General features: G+C 42.5%; 1 long non-coding RNA gene across 3 annotated transcripts in view; it reads right to left on the minus strand.

Moving 5' to 3' along the window:
* Window positions 1–26,121, minus strand: part of LOC310842112 — a 94,172-nt gene that overhangs the window by 60,352 nt on the left and 7,699 nt on the right. The window contains exons 1-2 of one of the 3 annotated variants that reach the window (XR_014562876.1): window positions 12,223–12,498; window positions 5,429–5,553 (exon numbers count right to left, since the gene is read on the minus strand). This is a non-coding gene — a long non-coding RNA (uncharacterized lncRNA). Of the gene's footprint in view, window positions 1–5,375; window positions 5,554–12,222; window positions 12,499–26,121 lie in introns of those variants that run through there. The other 2 variants (XR_014562877.1, XR_014562878.1) reach the window with 2 other exon arrangements.

Genomic DNA, 26,121 nt, shown 5'->3' on the forward strand with positions numbered 1-26,121 from the left:
TGCTGGGTAAGCACTTCCTCATACGTGTCTTTCTGCTAGCTAAGCACTTCCCCCTCCCCTCTTGCTTGTACGTGTCTTTTCTTATCTTTGCATTACTTAAGACAGGAAGCGTATGGCAGGAAACATGGTGATGATTCGCCGTGGAAGAAACTAGAAAGTTTTAAAAATTAGTTTCTTCCACTAGATTCACAAAATGTTTAGGGGTATGCATCCCCCTAGAAACCACCTTTTTGCCAAGGCACCCAAACATGGTTTGTAGTTTTGAAATATGAAAACAAATGCATGTTATAAAAGACAGAGTGAGACCTCTTTGGCAGGCTGGTTAAATTTGCAAACAGCTGCAATTTTCTGGCTAGCTGGTAAGGCAGGAAGCTGGACTCTTGACCTGCCTGACTTTAGCAAACACCCATTGTTTGGTAATGCCGCAACTGCAAAAACAGGATTAGTACAGGAATTTACTGCAGGAAATATTCGAGAGCAACCCCTACAAAGTACAATGGTACAGAGAAGGTAGAGAGAAATCCTTCTCATGCCCTGCATGTATGTCTTGCATTTCTAAAATAGATAGCACAAAAACAGGAAACAGCTCCCAGTCTGCAGAGCTGAAAACAGGAAGCAACTTCTGGCCTACAGAGCTGACGCATTTGCGTTTTTCTGCCTAACCACAGCTTTTAGTTTCTTTGCCTTATTAACCCTTCCTTCTCCCTTCACCATTACGCCCATCATTGCTATGCAATTCCCCCTAATATAACCCATATTTTCATGCTGTTTTCATGAAGTTATTCTTTTTCCTGTAAATTTTATAAACACATTACTTGGAGGGAGAGCTGACTTTCAAAGGATGGCTCTCCTTTGGTTCACATATTGACCATTAAGGTGCAGCAATATATGGAAAACTGCATTGCATGTAAAACTGGTAAGGAAAACCAAAGGTAGCCTCTTTTTTCTCAGTTTCATTGGACTTTATGGAATTTTAACCTTTAAAGCCGTTTACGGCCCAGACCCTTGTACCTATGGGACCGCCTTTCCTGGTATGTCCCACGGAGGACCTTACGGTCTTCAAACAAAAGCACCTTGGTGGTCCTGGGCCACAGGGAGGTTAGGCTGGCCTCAACCAGAGCCAGGGCTTTTTCGGCTGTGGCTCCAATCTGGTGGAACGCTCTGTCACAAGAGAACTGATATCTTTCCGCAGGGCCTGCAAGACAGAACTGTTCCACCAGGCCTTTGGCCAAGGCGCAGCCTGACCCCCTCCTTTGGTAATCCTCACAGAGGTCTAGCCCTATGGTTGCCATTAATTTGATTTGAACTGATTTTACAATGAATTGATTTTAGAATGCTGTATAATTTTACTGTTGTTAGCCGCTCTGAGCCCGGCTTCAGCTGGGGAGAGTGGGATATAAATAAATTATTATTATTATTATTATTATTATTATTATTATTATTATTATTAATTATAATAATAATAATATAATAATAATAATAATTATAATAATAATAATAATTTTACGGAATACGTTTTTAAAAATAAAATTTAGATTTGTCTCTTCCACAAGTCTCTCAAGAAATTTGGTGCATGTAGTGTCTAATTAGTGGGAAAGGTTTTTTGATGCAATATAGAGCCTTTTATTCTGGGTAGTCCTTGAGTCTCTGATGAGTACAATTACAGGCGTTAGTTTCTCTATAACTCATAAGCCATGCATGCCTCACTTCTTGTATGAGAAGGAGGTGTCAGCAGGCATGGTTGTGCAGAGGCATAAAATGTCCCCCCTCCACCTTGTTTAGATAGCTCAGGATCTAAGATAGCTCCCATATATTCCATGCAGTGTCCCACTTTCAGTTCCAAGCACCTTGGGCATGAAAGTACCAGGACTGGACCTGAACCCGTTGCCCTTTGGATGTTTCTGATCTGGAGATGCCATCACCCCTGATCTACAGCCATACTGACAGAGACTCCAGAGGGTTTTGAACAGAAGAGTGAAGCGGCTTCAGAAACAGGGTTGGGAAGGAGAAAGGGGGATTTGTCATCTTCTAGGGTGGAAAGGAGAAAGGGAAGGACAGGCTGGCCAATTATTATGGGGTGCAGAGTGGGAAATGGCAGGTGGAGGAAGCAGAAAAGAAGAGCCCCTCCAGTTTTGAATTATTTTTTAAGTTGCCTTGAGTCCTGTTTGAAAAAGGTGTCTGAGAGATATGGTGGTGGTGGAGGAGGAGGAGGAGGAGGAGGATTAGGAGACATGTGAAAATTGCCCTTCCTTCAAGTAAGCTGAAGAGTCCATCAATTCACCTTTGAAATCTCCTTGCCCTGCATGCGCCCACTCAACTTCTTCAATTGGTCGACTTGGATTATTTTTTAAAGAACTGTTTGATGCTATTATGACTACAACTAATAATAATTTTGGGATCTGAGCCTGTGAAAATGCTCTTCCTTCAGGTAACTGCAAGGATCCAGCAATCTGGTGGGGACAGGTGAAGCGTGAGTTATTTACCTGAGGGATAAATCCCCTGGGCATTGTATCCTCCTCATAAAATTTTCATTTGATCCAAGCTATTTCGTTCTGAAACATGACTGCGGCAGATCTGGATGTTAAAGTCCCCTAGGACAACCAAACTAGGTGTCTCCAGGAAGCAGCTCAGGCAGGGAATCCTTGGTGCAGCGGGGAGGTCAGTACACCAAAAGGAATCCTGTACTGCCCCTATTGCACAATTCCCAGAACATGAACTCAGAAAACTGGGTCTTCACAATAGGACGCCTGGTGCAGACTAACAACTTCCTAAAAATCCTGGGGAAGCCAGGAGCAGCAAAGAGAGAACTGTCAAGCATAGGTGAAGGATCTTCATGGTTCAGGATGAGTTGACGTGGCAAAGCTGAATGCCAGCTTTTAAGCCAAATGGAGCCCCAAAGGTTGCCAAGAGAAGGCAGGGAGAGCGAGGGAGATAACATTTCAGTCAGGAGCAGCAACGTTCTAAGATTTCATCAGCTACATACTCAGAGCCCTGGTGGACTGTTTTGATAACATTTTGATTTATTCAGAGAATCAAGAACAGCATATACATCATATGAAAGATGTGCTTCAGAAGTTGAAAAAATGTGCTTCAGAGTTGAAAAAATAACAGTGCCACTTCTCAACAGTAGATTTCCCGACATTTCTCCCCCTGTGTGTAGATTCACCCTTAGAGTGGTGTGGTTCCTCCACTCCCAGCGGACCTCTGAATCTCTTTGTTGTTTAGGCTGATACATCTTAGCTGTCACCCTGTGTTACATCTTCCTGCTCCTCCTCACACTTCTCTCTCTTGGACTTTAGGATCTCCAAACTCTATGCTAGGAGATCAAAGGAGAAACAGGCCAGCCAGAGCACAGATGGGCAAGAGAGGCCAGCAGGCTGTGGCCTTCAGGGCAGGACACAAGGGGGAAGAGTTGGGGACACTGAATTATAGTTGTGATTCTTGGAAGAAGAGAAACAGATGGAGTCTCCCCATTGCTTTCTCCATATAGGGTCCCTTGCTGTTCTCAAGAAATCCTCCCAAATTCCTTCCATGAAAATAGGGACATCCTGTTTTATTATGAATAATAATTTTACTACAGTGGTACCTCCAGTTACAAACGCCTCAGGTTAGAAACATTTCTGCTTACAAACTTCGCTAACCTGGAAGAGTTACCGCGAGTTGAGAACTTTGCCCCGGGATGAGAATGGAAATCGTGTGCCGGCAGCGCAGTGGCAGCAAGAGGCCCCATTAGCGAAAGCACACCTCTAGTTAAGAACAGTTTCAGGTTTAGAATGGATCACCAGAACGAATTAAGTTTGTAACTAGAGGTACCACTGAAGGAATGGGTTTCCCAAACCCAAAACTGACTGTGCAGGCAGTTTGAAACTGCACCAAAATCCCTATTTTTCCTTAGCTAAAATGCTTTAACTTGAGCTCTTGAGCCAAAACCCAGCTGCATAAACAAGTGCTCAAAGTTCCCTCCCTTATCAGTCTATGAAGGCTGGTAATGACGGATGGCTTTGTCCATTCCAAAGTGGAACAGGGATGACACTCTGGGCCTTATCTTACATCCTGACCACAAAGACCACAAAGATGCACAGACCTAGTCCGGGAGCAGCGCCAGAGTGTGTTCTTGGAGTTGGTGACCTCTTGCTTCAAGTTAAGAGTATAAGAACAGAAATACCCTTTTATGGTCAGAAGTACAGGAAGGAATACCCTTTTATGGTTAAAAATACCGGAGCAGGAACATATGTGATGTCAATCTGCGTGTATAGGCTGACGTGGTTGTATTCCTGGGGAAGGAGGGAGAGGGTGCCTGGAGGATAAATATACTGCATGAAATTTCTCATTTCTTTGGACTTGCTGTGGACTGACCATGCAAGAAATAAAGAGCAGAAATAAAGAGCAGAAATAAAGAACTCTTTCTCTGAACCAACCTTCGATGTCATTTGACATCCTTCCTCCTGTCCGGAAGCAACGCAGAGCCCACCAATCGGTAAAGTCTAATAAGGCTACACCACTGTATTTATACCCCACCCATCTTAAGTGTAGTCAGGATGTCTGCAGATCTCCAGAAGCAAACCTTTTAGTATCTTTATTTTGGATCCTATAAATTATGTCTAATTTACTCAGTTTGTGTGTTTTTGAATGATTTAAGATTAAATTTTTATGTTGTAATTATTATTATTTCCATCTTGCAAGCCACCTCAAGCATGGTATGAACTATGGAAACGCACCACTCCAATAAAATTATGTCTGGAGGTATATAGCCATTCAGCTAAGTACCCATCATTCATATCTTAAAAGAGTGAGCTCTGTTGCCATAGAGAGGAATGGACATGCATTCTCTTATCTCACCCAACTGGAAGCCATGGGATCCTAGGATGAAGAATTCTTCCAGGTAGGCACATGTGCATGCAATTATGCCCAATATACTGTAATGAGTGGGCTTTGTGGGGCTAGTTTCTGTAAAAGCCTGGGCTACTTCCCATCCTGTAATCCTTTAGCTGGAGGGGCCTAGAATCTGGTCTGGTCAGTTCAATAACCCCAAAATTCAGAGACCTGTGAATTTGGAAGGATGACTAAATTTCAACTGGCATACTTTTTCAAAGAGTACAACTCAGATTGGTTCCTATTTAAAAGGAAACTTCTTCTTCTCCCTCCCATTCCACCCTCTATATTTTACCACTCTTCATTTTCCACATTGTGGCCCAGTCCTACTCGCTAGACTGTATAGAGAGATCCTCATCCCCTTTTAGTCTTCCTTTCTTATGACGTTTTGGGCCTCTCCACAAACCATGCCTACTAACACCTCCTTCTCATGGACGTAAGGTGCCATTTCAGCTTCACTAGCAAGAACACTCATGCTTAGAAATGAAAAACAGAGGGGAAAAGGCTTTTGGATCTGCGTTTATTGCAAGGCACAAGCTCAGGTAAGCCTTGAAACTGTTGCTCTTTTCAATCTGGATGCTTTGGAGAAGAAGTCCCTAGCTGGGGATCAAGCGGGATCCAGCAGCTCTCAAAGAGTGGGAGCATCTTCCACTTTTCAAAGGCATCTATCACTCCTTCCGTCTAAAACATAGAAACCAGCAACAAAAAGACAACAGTTAACTCAGTTTCATAGCAAAATGACCATGTTTGAGACACGAAAATAAAAAGCAAGGCATATTGGACCACAAGAACGTTTTCATGATAATAAACCATTGGGTAGGGATAGGTCTGTTTCAGTTTTTCATTTCCAGTAACTATGAATTACATAGATTCACCTTTCGATGAGAATTGAATCCAATCTATTGCCCATCCTTACCTTTGGGAGACTTTCTTTTCTAGGTACAATTAAATGTATGTCACAGAATAGTGAGGGAGCTTTCAAGGTCTCCAATATTCTCCTGCAGACTGGTTGTTATGCATGGCAGGGATTTGTTGTCTTTGTGGCCCTGAGGAAGAGTTATGGGGAAACAGGAAGCTTGCTCACTAGTTTGTGACAATGTTTTGAGAAACACGGGAGAACTGGCACCCTGGGGTTCATTCCGCCCAGTTGCTAATTTCTCTGTATGCACCCAAGAGAAAAGTCTACTGCCTCAGGTTCTTTATTTAAAAGATAAAATAAGAATGAAGCTGCTTGGAATTGAAAGTGGGAGATTTGCATGGAATGTATGGCATGTGAAACTAAGGTAATCTGAAATGGTGGAGGGCAGGACACCACACAGAGTAAGTGCCCAGCATCTGTTAAAGCTGCAGAATAGACATCCCTTAGGCACTGAGATAAACAATGGATAAAGCTGCACAAGAAATTATATGTGCCCATCCGGTGTGGTTTAGGGATTTGGCAAAGGAGATCTGGCATAAGCTCACAGGGCAAAGGGGTCAAAGACTCCCCCTATAGGACTGTGGAAATATAGTTGCATGGGAACTGAGCTTTATTGAAACTTTTTGTGGTTCTTTTTATTTATACTTGGGACTTGTTTTTCCCATGGGACAAAAGACCATTTGACCTTGAACAGAGGCAGGTGTGGAATGAGCGGCACAGGGAGAACAAGAGCAGCTAAAGCTAAAGATAAAGAAAAAGAGAAAAAATCTGGGCAACTTTTGCAAACAACTCTAACTCATCACCGCAGATCATCTGTCCCAACTGTGCTGACAGCACAGGAGGTGGAACTAGTGCAGCCTGCTGCAGAAGACATGGCAACTGGAGGATCTGAAACAGTTTTAAAACAAATTTTGGAACAATTGGCAGTCTTAAACCAAAAAGTGGACAATCAAACATCAAAGATTGACCAAGCTACATCCTCTATTGGCAAATTAACTGAACAGGTTTCGCAGCACACTCAGGCAATTGAGAAATTGCAAGGAGCTACGGCAGAAAACTTTAAATTAGCTGTGGAAGCCAATCAAAAAGCAGAACAGGCGAACTTAAAGGTGGAGGAAATTAAAGGAGAGGTAAGACCTTTGAGAAGGCAGGTAGGGGAACAACAAGCCTACCTGGCATTGGTTGAATTGAAAAGTAAAGATAGTAATCTCAGGATAAGGGCTATCCCGGAATTGGAACAAAATAATCTAGAGGGATTTTTGACACTTTTGTTCTCCAAATTCTGGGGAATTGAGGAAGAAAAGGACTTTAAAATTGTGACAGCCTTTAGACTGGGAAAATCAGTAAAGAAAGACAAGCCCAGAGACTGTTTGGTTGCTCTGAGATCAAGAGAAGAAAGGGATAAGATACTAGGCCTACATTTTAAGAAATCATTGGAGGTAGAAGGTAAAAGGGCCGAAATTTACAGAGATATACCCAAATATCTCTTGGAACTTAGGACTACCTATATAGATTTGACCAAATTGTTGAGACACAACGGAATTCCTTATAGGTGGGAGTTTCCACAAGGACTTTCATTTACTTACAAAGGAAGGAAAATAAAGATTAAATCACCTGAAGACCAGCAGAAGTTCCTACACGACCACGAGGAGGACCTGCAAAAAGGAGCTGCAGCTTCTTGGCCTCCACCACCACCGGGACCATCTCCAAGAGTTATACCACCAGGACCAGAACCAGCATTACCTCCCCCGGGATCGGGAGGAAGCTTAGATACCCCATTGTAGAACCCGTCAATTGATTCAGGATGTCTCTACAGCTTCTTAGTTGGAACATAAATGGTGGAAACTCCCCGGAAAAAAGAAGGAAAGTCTTTCACATTTTGAAAAAGGAACAATTGGACGTTATCTGCCTACAGGAAACACATGTGACAAGGCTCCATAGAAAAGTGTTAATTAACAAAAGACTAGGCCAAGAATTTATTTCTTCAGACAAAGTTAAGAAGAGAGGAGTGGTGATTTATGCAAAGGAGAGCCTGTCACCGAAATTTTTATTCAAAGATGAATATGGCCGAATTTTGGCGATTGAAATACAGACGCAAGGAGAAAAAATTCTGATATTAGGAATATATGCTCCAAATGAGGGAAAGTCGGAATTCTTCAGGAAGCTGCATGAGACTATGCTGGATTATTTGGACTATAGTAACATCATTATGCTGGGTGATATGAATGGGGTTGTGTCTGTAAATATGGATAAGTCACAAAGTGTCAACATATCGAAAGACGGCAGACTACCCAAAACTTTTTTTGAAATGACAGACAATATGGACTTAGTAGACATTTGGAGGGTTAAGAACCCCCTAGGGAAAGAAGGGACTTTCTTTTCTGAAGCTCATCTGACATGGACACGAATCGACCAAATCTGGACAACTAGAGGACTGGCACCTAAGACTAGAAAAGTGGAAATCTGCCCAAAAACCTGCTCCGACCATAATGCTTTGAAAGTGGAATTGAGACTAAATACAACCGGATCCTTTAGATGGAAAATGAATGACACTATTCTAAGAGATCAGGAGATTGTTAAGAAGGCCCAAAAAACCCTAAAGGACTATTTTGAGATAAATTTGAATACTACTGTGGAAAAAAGAACAATCTGGGACGCAAGTAAGGCAGTTATGAGAGGGTTTCTAATACAACAAAACACGATTAAGAAAAGGCTCTGGAATGAAAAGAAGGAGAAGATATTGGAGAGAATAAGAGAAGGTGAGAAAAAATTAAGATCTAGGCCTAAGTCGAAGGACGTGTTAAGAGAAGTGAAATTCTTCCAGGCGCAATACTCAAAACTGATAAATCAAGAGGTGGAATGGAAAATTAAACAAATGAAACAAAGATCCTTCGAATCGGCGAATAAGTGTGGGAAACTGCTAGCTTGGCAGTTGAAAAAGAGACAAAAGCTTAATACGGTTACAAATCTAGAGATCGAAGGGAGAATGGTTCAGAAACCCGAGGAAATCAGAAAGTGCTTCCAGAGGTACTTCAAAGAACTTTATACACAAGGGCCGCAAAAAGCCTCAGAGGTGGATCAATTTCTAAAAACTAATGGATTACAAAAAATACCCCTGGAAATGAGAACAAACCTGAACTGTAATATTACACAGCAAGAAATTGAAAGTGCCATTCAAAATCTTCAACTTGGCAAGTCCCCAGGCCCGGACGGCTTAACCTCCAAATATTATAAAGTTTTAAAGGACTATTTGATACAACCTTTGATGGAGGTTTGCAACCAGATAATGGAGGGAGGGAGGGCACCGGAAACGTGGAAAGAAGCTTTCATCACATTGGTACCTAAATCAGAGACTGAAAAGACCCAACTTAAGAACTACCGCCCCATCTCACTCCTAAATGTGGATTATAAAATTTTTGCAGATATTTTGGCAAATAGACTTAAAAAAGTACTAAATGAAGTGATTCACAAAGACCAGGCTGGCTTTCTCCCTGGTAGGCATTTGTTTGACAACACAAGAAACATTATTGACATTTTGGAACTTCTACAAACAAATCTGAATACCAGAGCGGTTTTGATTTTTGTTGATGCAGAGAAGGCCTTTGATAATATTTCTTGGATGTTTATGAAGAAAAATTTGGAAGGGATGGGAGTGGGGCGGGGGTTCGAAAATGGTATAGAAGCAATCTACACAGAACAAAAAGCTAAATTGATAGTAAACAATGTGGTGACAGAGGAGTTTAAAATTGAAAAAGGGACACGCCAGGGGTGCCCCCTATCCCCCCTATTGTTTATTTCAGTCCTGGAGGTGTTGCTAAATATGATTAGAAAGGACCGGTTGGTCCAGGGAATTGAGGTCGGAGTGAAACAATATAAATTGAAAGCATTTGCAGATGACTTGGTATTAACACTTCAGGAACCAGTCTCCAGCACTAAAAGAGTGTTAGAATTAATTTCTGATTTTGGTCGGGTGGCGGGGTTTAAGTTAAATAAGCAAAAAACCAAGGTTTTAGCAAAAAATTTGACAGTTACAGAAACAGATGAGTTCTCTAAAGAAACGGAGCTGAATGTGGTTAAAAAGGTAAAATACTTAGGGGTGTACTTGACCTCCAAAAATTTGAATTTGTTTAAAGATAATTATGAGAAATGCTGGTCAGAAATCAAAAGAGACTTGGATATATGGTCAAGACTGAAACTTTCCTTGTTAGGCCGAATAGCTGCTGTAAAGATGAATGTATTGCCGAAAATGTTATTTTTGTTTCAGGCCCTACAGATCGTGGACAAGGTGGAATGTTTTGGAAAGTGGCAGAAGGATATTTCTAAGTTTGTTTGGCAGGGCAAAAAGCCCCGAATAAAGTTTAAAATATTAACTGATGCGAAAGAAAGAGGGGGATTTGCCCTGCCAGACTTGAGGTTATATTATGAATCTGCAGCCTTCTGCTGGTTGAAAGATTGGATTTTATTGGAGAACACTGATGTCCTGGATCTGGAAGGGTTTGACAATGCGTTTGGGTGGCATGCATATTTGTGGTATGACAAGGCCAAAGTGCACAAATTGTTTAAAAACCATATTGTCAGAAGAGCAATTTGGAGGGTCTGGATAAAATACAAAGACTTATTGGAGAGTAAAACTCCGAGGTGGCTCTCACCGGTGGAGGCCAAGGCACGTAAGAGACCCAACATGGAGGCCCATTGGCCTAAATATTGGGAAATAATTGAAAAAACTGGAGACAATTGGAGGTTGCTAAGTTTGGAGAAATTGAAAACTAAGGTACGAGATTGGCTGCACTATGCGCAAATTCAAGAGGTATTTAAAATAGATAAAAAAGTTGGATTCCAGGTGGAAAAATCGAAACTAGAGACTGAATTGTTAGAGCCAAAAAGTAAACTACTTTCGAGAATGTATAACTTGCTGCTTAAGTGGAATACACAGGATGAGACAGTTAAATCCGCAATGATAAAATGGGCTCAGGATGTGGGGCATAACATTATGTTTGCAGACTGGGAAAGGTTATGGAACACCGGTTTGAAATTCACGGCATGTACTGCCTTGAAGGAAAATATTATGAAAATGGTATACCGGTGGTACATGACCCCAGTCAAGTTAGCCAAGATATATCATCTGTCTGACAACAAATGTTGGAAATGTGGAGAGGCGGAAGGGACATTCTTCCATCTCTGGTGGACCTGCCCGAAAGTGAAGGCCTTCTGGGAAATGATCCATAATGAACTAAAAAAGGTATTGAGATTTACCTTACCTAAAAAACCAGAGGCCTTCCTTCTGGGCATGGTGGACCAGAGAGTGCTTAAGAAGGACAGAACCTTTTTTATGTATGCTACCACAGCAGCAAGGATCCTGATTGCAAAATACTGGAAGATACAAGATTTACCCACGCTGGAGGAATGGCAATCGCAGTTGATGGACTATATGGAACTGGCTGAAATGACTGGCAGAATCCGAGACGTGGGAGAAGAAACAACTGAGGAGGATTGGGAAAAGTTTAAGGACTATTTGAAAAAACACTATAAGTTGTATGAATGTTAAAAAAAATGCACCTTTCAGGAAATTCTAGCTTCAGCAAATGTAAGTTATTGGAATGAAAATTAAGACACAAGAATTCAGAGGTAAAATAATGAAATAACTTTATTGTGTTTAATATAAAACATATAAGAATTGAGCGACAGTAAAATTGAAAATAGGGAACATGATAAAATGGAAGTTACAATAAGTTTTGAAATAAGTTAACAAATTGCTGATGCTTTATAAGACAGAGAACGCAGGGTTCGGAGGATGTGAGGAAGTCCTATAGGTTAGATGGAAAAAGAATATGGAAATTTGTTATTTATACTTCTCTTTCTTATAACCACTCTTTATTCTTTTTTCTGTATTTCTGTACCTTTAAAAAAGCAATAAAAAATGTTAAAAAAAAAAAAAAAACAAAGACAGCTGGACCAGCCATGAGGCAGGTGAGGACCCTGCTTCTGGTGGCAGAAGCCCCTCAGACAACAAACCCATTGGTGCCCCTCCTGCCCTGCTGGTTCTGCCTATGGTGAAAGAACTCAGCACCATCTTGCTTAAAATGGGCAACAATGGTAGTGCCGCTTCTGTGCCTGCAATCAACAGGGTATGGTGTGTGTCAGCGGCAGATCAGGCCATGGCAGGAGGAGCAGGTAGATGGGCTTAGGAGCCGTGCCGGCAGAATGGCAAAGCAGCAATTACCATTTTGCATCAAGCGGCAAAATGGGATGTTCCACCCTTGCCTGATTCCTGCATAGGTATTTTATTTTTATTTTTGCAATGGAGCAATTGAGCTTGCAGGCAAAGGATGATCAGTTTAGGGGACGCTGAGTTGGGTACTTAAAATGATCAATCCAAAGGGTAATGGGAGAGGGGCAGGAGGTGTAATTCTCATTTGGTCAGCTGAAATTACCTTTTGCAACAGAAATAATTATGAAGACACCTTCCAATCTTTTTATAATTATTGGAACAAGGTATAGGGTAGCAAACACCATTGGCCCTAAGGCATTGCCTAGTATTCCTAGGTTCCTGGTCCTGTGCAGATCCTGTGCAAAGAGAGAAACAAACATAAGTGGGGAGAAGGAAGTTAAATCACAATAGAATGAAAGAGAAAAACAACTCCACAGCCCTTTGAACAGGAGTGGCTCTGTGACGCTCTGGGTGCTGTGGCATCCCAACTCCTACCCCCCACCCCCACCCCTTGCCACTGGCCACTCCTGTTCACCCCCTTGCTACATTCACAAGAAGAAATGGTCAATTTGCTTATCTATATATTTGCTCATGAGTGGAGGGTGTCAGTCCACAAAACACGACAGGAAGAAGTGAGGCGCACATGGCTTATAAGTTATAATAATAATAATAATAATAATAATAATAATAATAATAATTATTATTATTATTATTATTATTATTTATTTATACCCCGCCCTCCCCAGCCAAGGCCGGGCTCAGAGCGGCTTACAAGCAATAATAAAAACAAGATGAATGATTACAAACTTAAAAACAAAAATAAAACACAACAATTAAAATAATGGAACATTAAAATATTAAAATGTAGCCTCATCGCAGGAGGAGAAGGAAAAGAAGGGGGAAAAAGAGAGGGGGGGGAGGGAGGGAATCAAACTGGCTCCAAGCCAAAGGCCAGGCGGAACAACTCTGTCTTACAGGCCCTGCGGAAAGAAATCAGATCCTGCAGGGCCCTGGTCTCATGAGGCAGAGCGTTCCACCAGGCCGGAGCCAGAGTTGAAAAGGCCCTGGCTCTGGTCGAAGCCAATCTAACTTCCTTAGGGCCCGGGACCACTAGGGTGTTGTTATTTATGGACCTTGAGGCTCTCCGTGGGGCATACCAGGAGAGGCGGTCCCGGAGGTACGAGGGTCCTAGGCCGTGAAGGGCTTTAAAGGTCAAAAGCAGCACCTTAAATCTGACCCTGTACTCCACCGGGAGCCAGTGCAGGTTGAAAAGCACTGGGTGAATATGCTCCCATGGCAGAGACCCCGTGAGGAGCCTCGCTGCAGCATTCTGTACCCGCTGGAGTTTCTGGGACAGCTTCAAGGGCAGCCCCGCGTAGAGCGAATTACAGTAGTCAAGCCTGGAGATGACCGTCGCATGGATCACTGTGGCCAAGTCAGGGCGGGAAAGGTAAGGGACCAACTGCTTGATGCGGCGAAGGTGGATAAATGTCGCCTTGGCTGTTGCTGTAACCTGCGCCTCCATGGAAAGGGAGGCGTCAAGGATTACACCCAAACTCTTAACGGAAGGCAATGGCACTAATTGGGCCCCCGCAAAGAAGGGAGTTGGTCCCTCATCCCCATGCCATCCCGACCTAGCCATAGGACCTCTGTCTTCGAAGGATTTAGTTTCAATCGGCTCTCACGAAACCATCCAGCCACAGCTTCCAAGCATCTGGTCAATGTGTTTGGGGCCGAGTCAGTGTGGCCATCCATCAGCAGATAGAGCTGAGTGTCATCAGCATATTGGTGACAGCCCAGCCCAAAGCTCCGGATAATCTGGGCAAGGGGGCGCATAAAGATGTTAAAAAGCATCGGGGAGAGAATTGCGCCCTGCGGCACTCCACACACCAAGGAGTGGCACGACGACATTTGCCTCCCTAGTGCCACCCTCTGTCCCCGACCAGAGATAAAAGAGCACAACCAGTTACGGGCTATGCCCTGTATCCCCACGTCTGCGAGGCGGTGGTCCAGAAGATCATGATCGACCATGTCAAAGGCTGCTGACAAATCTAAAAGGATCAGCAGTCCTGACCCGCCTCGATCCAGTTGTCTACGGAGATCGTCTGTTAAGGCAACCAGAGCCGTCTCCGTCCCAAAACCAGGATGGAAACCAGACTGAAATGGATCTAATGCCGATGTTTCCTCCAGAAACCTACCAAGCTGCTCATAGAACATAGAGAAACTAAAGCATGTAACTGAAGCCATCAGAGTCCCAAGAACTACCCAGAATAAAAGGCTCTATATTACATCAAGAAACATTTCCCACTAATTAGAAACCCCAGATTTATTGGCAGACCTGTGGAAGAGACAAATCAAAATTTTATTTTCTAAGACGTATTCCATAAATTTGCATAGAATTGCATAAAATCTAACCAAACTGAGAAAAGAAGAGGCTGCTTTTGTTTTTCCTTACCAGTTTTACATACGATGCCATTTTCCATATATTAATAAAAAGGTAAAGGACTGTTTTGACAGTTAATTCCAGTTGCAGACAACTCTGGGAGCCGGCGTTTGACCACAGACACGTGGCCAGCATGACTAAGCTGCTTCTGGTGAACCAGAGCAGCACACGGAAACACCGTTTCCCCTCCCGCCAGAGCTGTACCTATTTTTCTACTTGCACTTTGATGTGCTTTTGAATTGCTAGGTTGGCAGGACCAGGGGCCGAGCAATGGGAGCTCACCCCGTCGTGGGGATTCAAACCACCAACCTTCTGATCAGGAAACCCAAGAGGCTCAGTAGTTTAAACCACAGGGCCACTCACTTCCCCTTTTCCTTATATTACTCTGCCATAATGAATTCAACATGTGAACATCAAAGCACAGCTGTCCTCTGAAAGGCAGCTCTCCCTCCAAGTAATGTGTTTAAAAAATGTACATGAAAAAGTGTAATTTCATGACAATAGCATGAAAATATAGGTTATAACAGGGCAAATTGCATAGCAGTTATGGGCATAATGGGGGGAATTCAGCAACACAGTGCATATATCCCCTAATAGATGCACCTTTGTAGGCAATTTTGTCTGATATATACATTTTTATGCAAAATTTACCACTAAAGAAACGTCTCTAGAAAGAAAAGTGATCTTCCTTTGCAAGGCCACAGAACAGCAACTGTACTCCTCTCCCTCTTCCACCCCATAATAGGCTGGCAGGTGTCCCTCTGTCTTCTTCCTCTCCATCCCTTACCTGGGGAAGCCAGGAGCAGCAAACAGAGAACTGCCAAGCACAGGTGAAGGATCTTCATGGCTCAGGATGAATTGTGGTGGCAAAGCCAGGCAAAGCCAGCTTTTAAGCCAAATGGAGCCCCAAAAGTTGCCAAGAGAGGGCTGGGCTTCCCATAATTGTAATTTCTTTAAGACATTGTGAGTTAGGCTGACGTGGAAGAGAACGTTGCCAAAATCACATGCCTCTGGAAAAGCACTCCTGTTTTTGGTCAGTCATAGCAATTTCTACAGAAGATCACAAACATTCAGATGTGCTGTATTCATGTTTCAGAGGGATATAGCTTGAATAAAACGAAAAAAAATATGCTGAGGATTCATAGGCAGTGCTAGGGGGATGTATCCCTCAGGTAAATGACTCACCCCTCACCTGTCCCCACCACATTGCTGGACCCTTGCGGTTACCTGAAGGAAGGGGACTTTCACATGCTCGTCTCCCACAATGATTATTCTTAGTAGTAGCCCATGCTTCCCCCCCTAAAAAATATTTAGGGTTACTCTCATTTTCCTACTCATATTGAAATACTGCTCCTCAATCTGGCCAAACTTAGATTCACAAAATGTTTAGGGGTATGCGTACCCCTGCATCCCCCCAGGAAGTAGCACTGGTAGTAGTCATAGCCTCAAACAGTTCTTCCAAAAAAGAAAAGAGAATTCAAGTCCACTGATTGAAGAGGTTGAGTGGAACATGCAGGGCAAGGAGATTTCAAAGGTGAAACGAAGGACTCTTTGCTTACTTGAAGGAAGGGCAATCTTCACATGGTCTCTTGTCCTTTTTCTCATTCTTGCAATCATCCTATTTCTCAGACACCTCTTCCAGACAAGACTCAAGGCAACTTACAAAAATATTTTCAAACAGGAGGGGCTCTGCTTCTCTGCTTGCTGCACCTGCCATGTCCACTCTGCACCCCATTATAATTGGCCAACTTGTCCTTTCCTTTCTCCTTTCCACCCTAGAAGATGACTAAGCCCCCTTTCCCCCTTCCCAACCCTGTTACTGAAGCCGCTTCGCTCTTCTGTCCTGCGCTCCATGGAGTCGCTGTTATTTGTGACTAAAGATCAGGGATCTCCACATCAGAAATATTCAAAGGCCAATGAGTTAACCTTCTCTGCTTTGAGGTTTCATTTGAGCTTTCATGCTCAGGCCTGGTGCTTTCATGTGGGACTGAATGTGGGACACTTTGCATGGACCTAATACTCAGCTAAGGGACATGGTTGGCGCTGTGGTCTAAACCACTGAACCTTGGGCTTGCCGATCAAAACATCGGTGGTTCAAATTCCCGTGACGGGGTGAGCTCCTGTTGTTCGGTCTCAGCTCCTGGCAACCTCGCAGCTCGAAAGCAGGTCAAAGTACAAGTAGATGAATAGGTCCCACTCTGGTGGGAAGGTAAATGGTGTTTCTGTGCACTGCTCTGGTTTTGTCAGAAGCAGCTTAGTCATGCTGGCCACATGACCCGGAAAAACTGTCTGCGGACAAACGTCAGCTCCCTCGACCAGTATAGCGAGATGACCGCCGCAATCCCAGAGTCGTTCACAACTGGACTTAACTGTCAGGGTCCCTTTAGGTTTACCTTTTGATTCTCAGCTATTCAAACAAGATGGAGGAGAGAAAATCACAGTGAGCAAATGCCCAGCAGCTATTGAAGTTTTAGGATGGACAGTGATGGTGATCCCTTTCCACTGAGATAAACAATAGATGAAACTGCAATTAATCTAAACAATCAAATACCATGTGATTGAAGAATTTGATTAAGAGGAATTCACAAAACTTCACAGAGCAAAGCAACCAAAGACAGAGCTGATCCCAGAGCCTTGAGGCAGGTGAGGATACTGCTTCAGGTGGCAGAAGCCCCTAACCAGGCACAATGCCCATGGGTGCCCCTCCTGCCCTGCTGCTTCTGCCAGTGGAGGTGAAGCACCAGCATCATCAGCACTGATTTTGGGCTGCCATTTGGGGCAATACGGGAAGTGCCGCCCTAGGCTGATTCTGCCATAGGTGTCTTTTGCAATGGACAAAGTATGAAAACAGCTGGCTGCGTAATCAATTAAGCTTGCAATCAAAGGACGATGTATTCAGGGACCACTTAAGTAATTTGTGTAACGAATGGAACAGGTAGCTGGTACTCACTGCTCTATGAAAATGACATTCTTTGTAATAAAAAGGTTGCATTAGAGATACTTTGTACTGCCAGTGGTTGTTTAATTAATGAAAAACATAATTAAGTAAATGTTGCAGGCTGTATAACCCACCTATATGATGACTATAATGAGTTTTGTTTTGGTTATTTCTGTTTCTGAAGGAATAGAATGGCTCTAAGACACAGAAGGGAGGGAAGAGGGAGGGAGAAGAGATGAGTTTGTATCGATGCAGTTTTTAATAAAGTTTTAATGGAAAACTCTCGTGGATTTTAACAGCAGACAAATGCTGTTAAAGGAGGTTAAACTGGAATCAGATAAATGATCATCAACTTGTAAAGAAACCTATTGTTCAAGTTACAGTATACAGTAATACCACAAAATACCTAATAAGAATAAGAAGGCACTGAATAGCCCCCCCAAAAAACCACAAATTCAGCAACACAGTGCATATTTCCCCTAATAGACACACTTTTGTTGGCAATTTTGCCCAATATATACATTTTTATGCAAAGAATTCCCACTAAAGAGATTTCCACTAAAAAAAATCTGTAGTGAGAAAAGTGAGCTTCCTTTGCAAGGCCACAGAAGAGCAACTGTACTCCTCTCCTTCTTCCGCCCCACAATTAGCTGGCAGGTGTCCCTCTGTCTTCTTCCTCTCCATCCCTTACCTGGGCAAGCCAGGAGCAGCAAAGAGAGAACAGCCAAGCACAGGTGAAGGATCTTCAGGGCTTCCTGACGTGGCAAAGCTGAATGCCAGCTTGTAGGCCAATTGGAGCCCCAAAGGTTGCCAAGAGAGGGCAGGGAGGGAGAGGGAGATGAAATATTTGTAATTTCTTTGGGACGTTGTGTCTTAGGCTGACGTGGAAGAGAACATGGCCAAAATCATATGCCTCTCCCTTCATTCTGGCAGTCATAGCAGTTTTCACCCAAGTGAGATCCCAGTTACAGATCACAAACATTCCTTTCCCTTTTCAACCTAGAAGATGACCAAGTCCCCTTTCCCCTTAATACCCCTGTTTCTGAAGCCGTTTCCCCTACCCATCCAGCAACACTCAAGGCTGCAATCCTCCCTTAATTTACCTAGGCGCATGCCCCATGGAAACTAACAGGAGTTCCTTCTGAGTGGGCCTGTTTTAGGACTGCACTTTATGATGCCACAACCAGAGATGGCACTCCTGCCTAAACCACTGTCCATACAAATACTTTCCTTAAGTCACGTAAGCCAAGCAGGGTCTCAGGGAAGGCAGCAAGGCCACCAGGAGGAGAGGGCCAGGGATGTGCAGCCAGTCAACATCTTGGGAGACCTTCTTGGCTGTGAGTCCTGGAAGCTCTTCTCCCTGCTCACAGGCCTTTTCCCACCTGGGTTGATTCAGCACAGCTGCTAGTTACTCTGCAAAGCCCCAGAGCAAAAGTCTGCAACCTCAGATTCTTTTTTGGAACGGAATGTGGGACACTTTGCATGGAATATGTGGGACCGAATCCTCAGCTGTTCAAGCAAGTTGGAAGGGGGCGGGGGAATCATTGTGAGCAAATGCCCAGCAGCTATTAAAGCTTCAGGATGGACAATTATAGTGAACCCTTATCCAATGAGAAAAACAATGGATGAAACTGCATATTAATCTAAGCATGCAAATAAAGTGTGATTTAAGTATTGGACCAAGAGGAACTTGCCAAACCTCACAGAGTAAAATAACCAAAGACAAGACTGATCCCAGAGCCGGACAAGCCTTGAGGCAGGTGAGGATGTTGCTTCAGGTGGCAGAAGCCCCCAACCAGGCACAATGCCCATGGGTGCCCCTCCTGCCCTGCTGCTTCTGCCAGTGGTGGTGAAGCATCAACATCATCAGCACTGATTTTGGACAAGATCACTGCCATTTGGGGGAATAAGGGTTGTGCTGCCCTAGGCTGATTCTGCTATAGGTGTCTTTTGCAATGGACAAAGTATGAAAACAACCAGCTGTGCAACCAATTAAGCTTGCAATCAAAGGATGATGTATTGAGGAACTACTTAAGTAATTCATGCTTTATGTAACTAATGGAACAGGTAGCTGGTACTCGCTGCTCTTTTAGAATGACATTCTGTGTAATAAAAATGTTTCTTTAGAGATACTTTGTACTGCCAGTGGTTGTTTAATTAATGAAATACATAATTAAGACAACTGTAAATCTTGCAGGCTGTGTAATGGATTTTAACAGCGGATAAATGCTATATTAATGGAGGTTTCAGTGGTACTTTGGGTTACAAACAGTCCTGCTTACGAACGCTTGGGGTTATGAACTCCACAAACTCGGAAGTAAGTGTTCCAGGTTGCAAACTGTGCCCCGGGATATGAACGTGGTCTGAGAGCCAGTATGGTGTTGTGGTTAAGAGCGGTAGTCTCGTAATATGGGGAACCGGGTTCGCGTCTCCACTCCTCCACATGCAGCTGCTGGGTGACCTTGGGCTAGTCACACTTCTCTGAAGTCTCTCAGCCCCACTCACCTAACAGAGTGTTTGTTGTGGGGGAGGAAGGGAAAGGAGAATGTAAGCCGCTTTGAGACTCCTTCGGGTAGTGATAAAGCGGGATATCAAATCCAAACTCTTCTTCTTCTTCTTCTTCTTTCCAGAGCCGCGGGAGACCTAGGTAGGGTATGCCCGGCTCGGGTTAGGAACACTTTGGGTTAAGAACAGGCTTCCAGAATGAATTAAGTTTATCACCTGAGGTACCACTGTATACTGGAATCAAATAAATAATCATCAACTTGTACATACAATTTGGAAAACTTTAGGATGCTTGTCATGATTAACTATTGATTAGTCTGCATGTTTACAATGTCAGAAGTAGAGCTGGCAACTTTGTTTTGTTTTTTAAAAATAATTTTTATTCATTTTCCAAACAAATTTTATACAATCAACAAATTATTTTACACTCATTCTTCAATTTTTGACTTCCCTCAGTTTCTCTGTCAATCTTTCGTAAAATTTCTATTTATTGACGCATTTCTAAACATGATATTGCCTTTCCCAACTCCTTTTCCTCTTACTCTCTTTTTTGCAATATTTCTTACTATCTCACAGAGTCTCTTCAAAACCAACAAGCGTTGTCTGTACATCACATATATTTTTCAGATATTCTGTATATTTCCCCCAGTCCTCGATAAACTTTTGGTCTTTCTGATATCGAATCTTCCCAGTCAATTTGTCCAATTCTGCATATTCCGTCAATTTCCTTCTCCATTCTTCCACTGTTGTAATTTCTTCCTGTTTCCATCTTTGGGCCAGAAGTATCCTTGCAGCAGTCACTGCATATTGAAACAGTTTACAGTCTCTCTTATTAATTTCGTTTCCTACCATTCCTAATAAAAAGGCCTCTGGTTTTTTAACGAACGTATATTTCAACATCTTTTTCAATTCATTGTATATCATTTCCCATAAGTCTTTCACCCTTTTACACTCCCACCACATATGATAGAAAGTACCTTCTTTTTCTTTACATTTCCAACACTTATTGCATGTTTTATACATTTTGGCCAGTTTAACTGGCATTATATACCATCTGTAGAACATTTTCATTACATTTTCTTTCAACGCAGTACATGCCGTAAATTTTAAACTTTCATTCCATAATTTCATCCAATCATCATACTGTATATTATAACCAAAGTCCCTTACCTCCACTTGGAATTTTGATTCTTTACCTTCATACCCACACATTTTGCAATCTTTTTTAAACATTTCATTAATCTGAAAGTAATGTAACCAATCGTAAACAGATTCTTTCACCTCTTCATAAGTTTTCATTTTCCATTCCCCCCCCTCTCTCGTTACCAATTCTCCATATGTTATTCACCTCCCCCTCATATTAATTTTTTTCACACTCATCACTTCTAATGGTGAAATCCAATGGGGGAGTCTAGGTTCCAACAAGTTTTTATACCTCTCCCACACCTCTATCAATGATCTTTGGAAGATGTGGTTTTCGAAACCTTTGTGAATTTTTTTCTTCTCATACCATAGATAAGCATGCCAACCAAATCTGTTATCAAATCCTTCTAAATCTAACAGCTCTCCATTCTCTAATTTAATCCATTCCTTTATCCAACAGAGGCAAGATGCTTCATAATATAATTTCAAATCTGGCAGTGCGAAGCCACCTCTTTCTTTTGCGTCTGTTAATAACTTAAACTGAATCCTTGGCTTCTTACCCTGTCAGATATATCTTGAAATTATTTTTTGCCATTCTTTAAAAATTGATGCCCCCTTGATTATCGGCAGTGATTGGGAAAGGAATAACATCTTGGGTAGCACACTCATTTTTATCGTAAATATTCTCCCCCAAAAGGACAATTTCAGTCTTCCCCACACCTCCAAATCCCTTTTTATTTGATTCCACATAGGTAAATAATTGTTTTGAAACAAATCAATGGTCTTGGGGGTTAACCATATTCCTAAATACTTCACTTTATTCACCACTTCTATCTCTGTCCTTCGTTGTATTTCCTCAATTAATTCTTGATTCATATTTTTAGCCATAATTTTCGTCTTTTTTTTGTTGAGATAGAATCCTGCAACTCGTCCAAATTGTTCTATTTCTTCTAAGATTCTTTCAATACTTTCCACTGGTTCTTCTACTGTCATTACCAAGTCATCCGCGAATGCTTTAACTTTGTATTCATTTTTCCCTGTAGACACCCCTTTTATATCTTCATTTTTTCTTATTGATTTTAGCAAAACTTCCAGCACCGTAATGAATAATAATGGCGACAGTGGGCATCCCTGCCTTGTACCCTTGGTTATTTTAATATCTTCTGTAGTATAGTTATTTACTATCAACTTCGCTTTCTGTTCTGTATATATTGCCTTTATCCCATTATAGAATTTCTTACCCACTTCCATATACTCCAGATTTTTTAATGGAACTTTTTAAAGTTCCATGATATATTATCGAAGGCCTTTTCAGCATCCACGAAAATTAAAATAGCTTGTTTTTCGTTCCTGGCATTCAGATATTCCAATATATTTATTATGTTTCTTATATTATCTTTCATCTGTCTGCCAGGAAGAAAACCCGCTTGATCCTTATGTATAAAATTCTTGCAATACTTTTTTCATTCTCTTTGCTAATATACTCGCTGGCAACTTTGAGGGAATTTCTGGAGAAGAACCTGGCAAGAACTTCGAAGGAACCAGGTGGCGCTGTCCATAAAAAAGCAAAATACTGCTGAATTGAGGATGTGTCTGGACTATAAGAAGGTGAACAAAATAATGTTGACAAACTGCTATCTTCTACCACAGATTGGGGATTTGTTGGAAAGGATGAGGCCAGCGAAAGTCTTCAGAAAGTTGGATTTGAGGGGGGTGTAAAACTCAATTTGAATAAGAGAGGGAGATGAGTGGAAAACTATATTTTCCACCAGGTATGGCAGCTTCAAGTATTTTGTCATGCCCTTTGCATTCCAGTCAGGAGCAGCAACGTTCCAATATTTCATCAGCTACATACTCAGACTCCTGGTGGACTGTTTTGATAACAATTTGATTTATTCAGAGAATCAAGAACAGCATATACATCCTATGAAAGATGTGCTTCAGAGGTGGTGAGAACAATGGCTCTATGCCAAGTTGGAAAAATGACAGTTCCACGTTCAACAGTAGATTTCCCGACATTTCTCCCCCTGTTTGTTGATTCACCCTTAGAGTGGTGTGGTGGCTCCACTCTCAGCGGACCTCTGAATCTCTTTGTTGTTTAGGCTGATACACCTTTGCTTTCACCCTGTTTTACATCTTCCTGCTCCTCCTCACACTTCTCTCTCTTGGAGCTTTGCTCCATTTTGAGTGTTACACTTGCATTACGAATGTTATGCTGAGGACTGTCTTTTTTTCCTATTTATTTTGCCTTTTTGTTTTTGAGGCACTTTTTTGGAATTGTTTTTCTGACTGTTTGGAACCCAGTTCAGCTATTGATTGATTGATTGATTGATTGATTGTGGGTTTGCAGTACATTGTTGATTGTTTTCACTTTATGGAACAATGGTCTCATTAGATAGTAAAATTCATGTTAAATTGATGTTTTAGGAGTTGTTTTTAAAAGTCTGGAATGGATTGATCCATTTTGCATTAATTTCTATGGGAAAGCGCACCTTAGTTTTGGAACGCTTTGGTTTTGGAACGCACTTCCGGAACGGATTAAGTTTGAGAACCAAGGTACCACTGTATAGCCATGCAGCTAAGTACCCACCATTTACATCTTAAAAGAGTGAGCTCTGTTGCCATAGAGAGGAATGGATGTGCATTCTCTTATCTCACCCGACTGGATGCCATGGGATCCTAGGATGAAGAATTCTTCCTGGTAGGCACATGTGCATGCAATTATGCCTAATAAAGTGTAATGAGTGTGCTTTGTGGAGCTAGTTTCTGTAAAAGCCTGGGCTACTTCCCATCCTGTAATCCTGTGGCTGGAGGGGCCTAGAATCTATAAGAGGAAACTTCCAGATCTGGTCTGGTCAGTTTAATAACCCCAAAATTCAAAGACCTGTGAATTTGAAAAGATGACTATAGTTCAATTGGCATACTTTTTCGAAGAGTGCAACTCAGTTTGGTTATCATTTAAAGGGAAACTGATCAGAATTTCTTCTCCCTCTCATTCCACCCTCCATATTTTGTCACTCTTCATTTTCCACATTGTGGTCCAGTCCTACTCGCTAGACTGTTTTGAGAGATCCTCACCCCCTTTTAGTTTTCCTTTATAATGACGTCTTAGGCCTCTGCACAACCATGCCTGCTGAAACAACCGTCTCATGGATGTAAGGTGCCATTTTGGCTTCATTAGCAATAGCACTCATGCTTAGAAATGAAAAAACAGAGGTGAAATGGCTTTTGGATCTGCTTTTATTGCAAGGCACAAGCTCATGTGAGCCTTGAAACTGCTGCTTTTTTCAATCTGGTTGCTTTGAAGAAGAAGTCCCTAACTGGGGATCAAGCGGGATCCAGCGGCTCTCAAAGAGAGGGAGCATCTTCCACTTTTCAAAGGCATCTATCACTCCTCCAGTCTAAAACATAGAAATCAGCAACAAAAAGATAACAGTTAACTCAGTTTCATAGCAAAGTGACCATGTTTGAGACATGAAAACACAAAGCAAGGCATGTTGGACCACAAGAACGATTTCATGATAATAAGCCATTGGGTAGGGATAGGTCTGTTTCAGTTTTTCATTTCCAGAAACTATGAATTACATAGATTCACCTTTCGATGAGAATTAAATGCAGTCTTTTGCCCATCCTTACCTTTGGGGGACTTTATTTCTAGGTACAATTAAATATGTCACAGAATAGTGAGTGAGGTCTTCAATAACATCCAGTCTGCAGGTCTTCAATATTCTCCTGCAGACTGGATGTTATGCATGGCAGGGATTTGTTGTCTTTGTGGCCCTGAGCAAGAGTTCTGGGCAAACAGGAAGCTTGCTCACTAGTTTGTGACAATGTTTTGAGAAACACGGGAGAACTGGCACCCTGGGGTTCATTCCGTCCAGTTGCTAATTTCTCTGCCAGGACCCAAGACAAAAGTCTACTGCCTCAGGTTCTTTCTTTAAAAGATAAAATAAGAATATAGCTGCTTGGAATTGAAAGTGGGAGATTTGCATGGAATGTATGGCATGTGAAACTGAGGTAATCTGAAATGGTGGAGGGCAGGACACCACACAGTGTAAGTGCCCAACATCTGTTAAAGCTGCAGAATAGACATCCCTTAGGCACTGAGATAAACAATGGATGAAACTGCACAACAAATTAAATGTCCCCATACGGTGTGGTTTAGGGATTTGTCAAAGGCGAACTGACATAAGCTCACAGGGCAAAGGGGCCAAAGACAGCTGGACCAGCCATGAGGCAGGTGAGGACCCTGCTTCTGGTGGCAGAAGCCCCTCAGACAACAAACCCATTGGTGCCCCTCCTGCCCCGCTGGTTCTGCCTGTGAGGACAGAACCCGGCACCATCTTGCTTAAAATGGGCAACAATGGTATTGCCGCTTCTGTGCCTGCAACCAACAGGGTATGGTGTGTGTCAGCGGCAGATCAGGCCATGGCAGGAGAAGCAGGTAGATGGGCTTAGGAGCCGTGCCGGCGGAATGGCAAATCACCAATTAGCATTTTGCATCAAGCGACAAAATGGGATGTTCCACCCTTGGCTCATTCTGTCATAGGTATTTTTATTTTTATTTTTGCAATGGAGCAATTGAGTTTGCAGGCAAAGGATGATCAGTTTAGGGGATGCTGCATTGGGTACTTAAAATTATCAATCCAGAGGGTAATGGGAGAGGGGCAGGAGTTATAATTCTCATTTGGTCAGCTGAAATTACCTTCTGCAACAGTTAGGCAAAACGGCGCACCTTCCAATTTTTTCATAATTTCTGTCACAACGTCTACGGTAGCAAAAACCTCCGGCTTCCATGCATTCAAAAGCATTGGTAGGTCCCTCATCCGCTGATCCTGTGCAAAGAGAGAAACAAACATATGTGGGGAGAAGGAATTTAATTCACAACTGGATGAAAGAGAAGAACAACTCCACAGCCCTTTGAACAAGAGAGGCTCTGTGATGCTCTGGGTGCTGTGGCATCCCAACTCCTACCCCCCACCCCGCCAGTGGTCACTGGTGTTTACCACCTTTGCTACATTCACAAGAAGAAATGGTCAATCTGCCTATCCAGATATTTGCTCATGAGTGGAGGGTGTCAGTCCACGAAACAC

This window comes from Podarcis gaigeae, assembly GCF_964106915.1.
Source record: "Podarcis gaigeae genome assembly, chromosome: 3".
Taxonomy (NCBI): Eukaryota; Metazoa; Chordata; class Lepidosauria; order Squamata; family Lacertidae; genus Podarcis; species Podarcis gaigeae.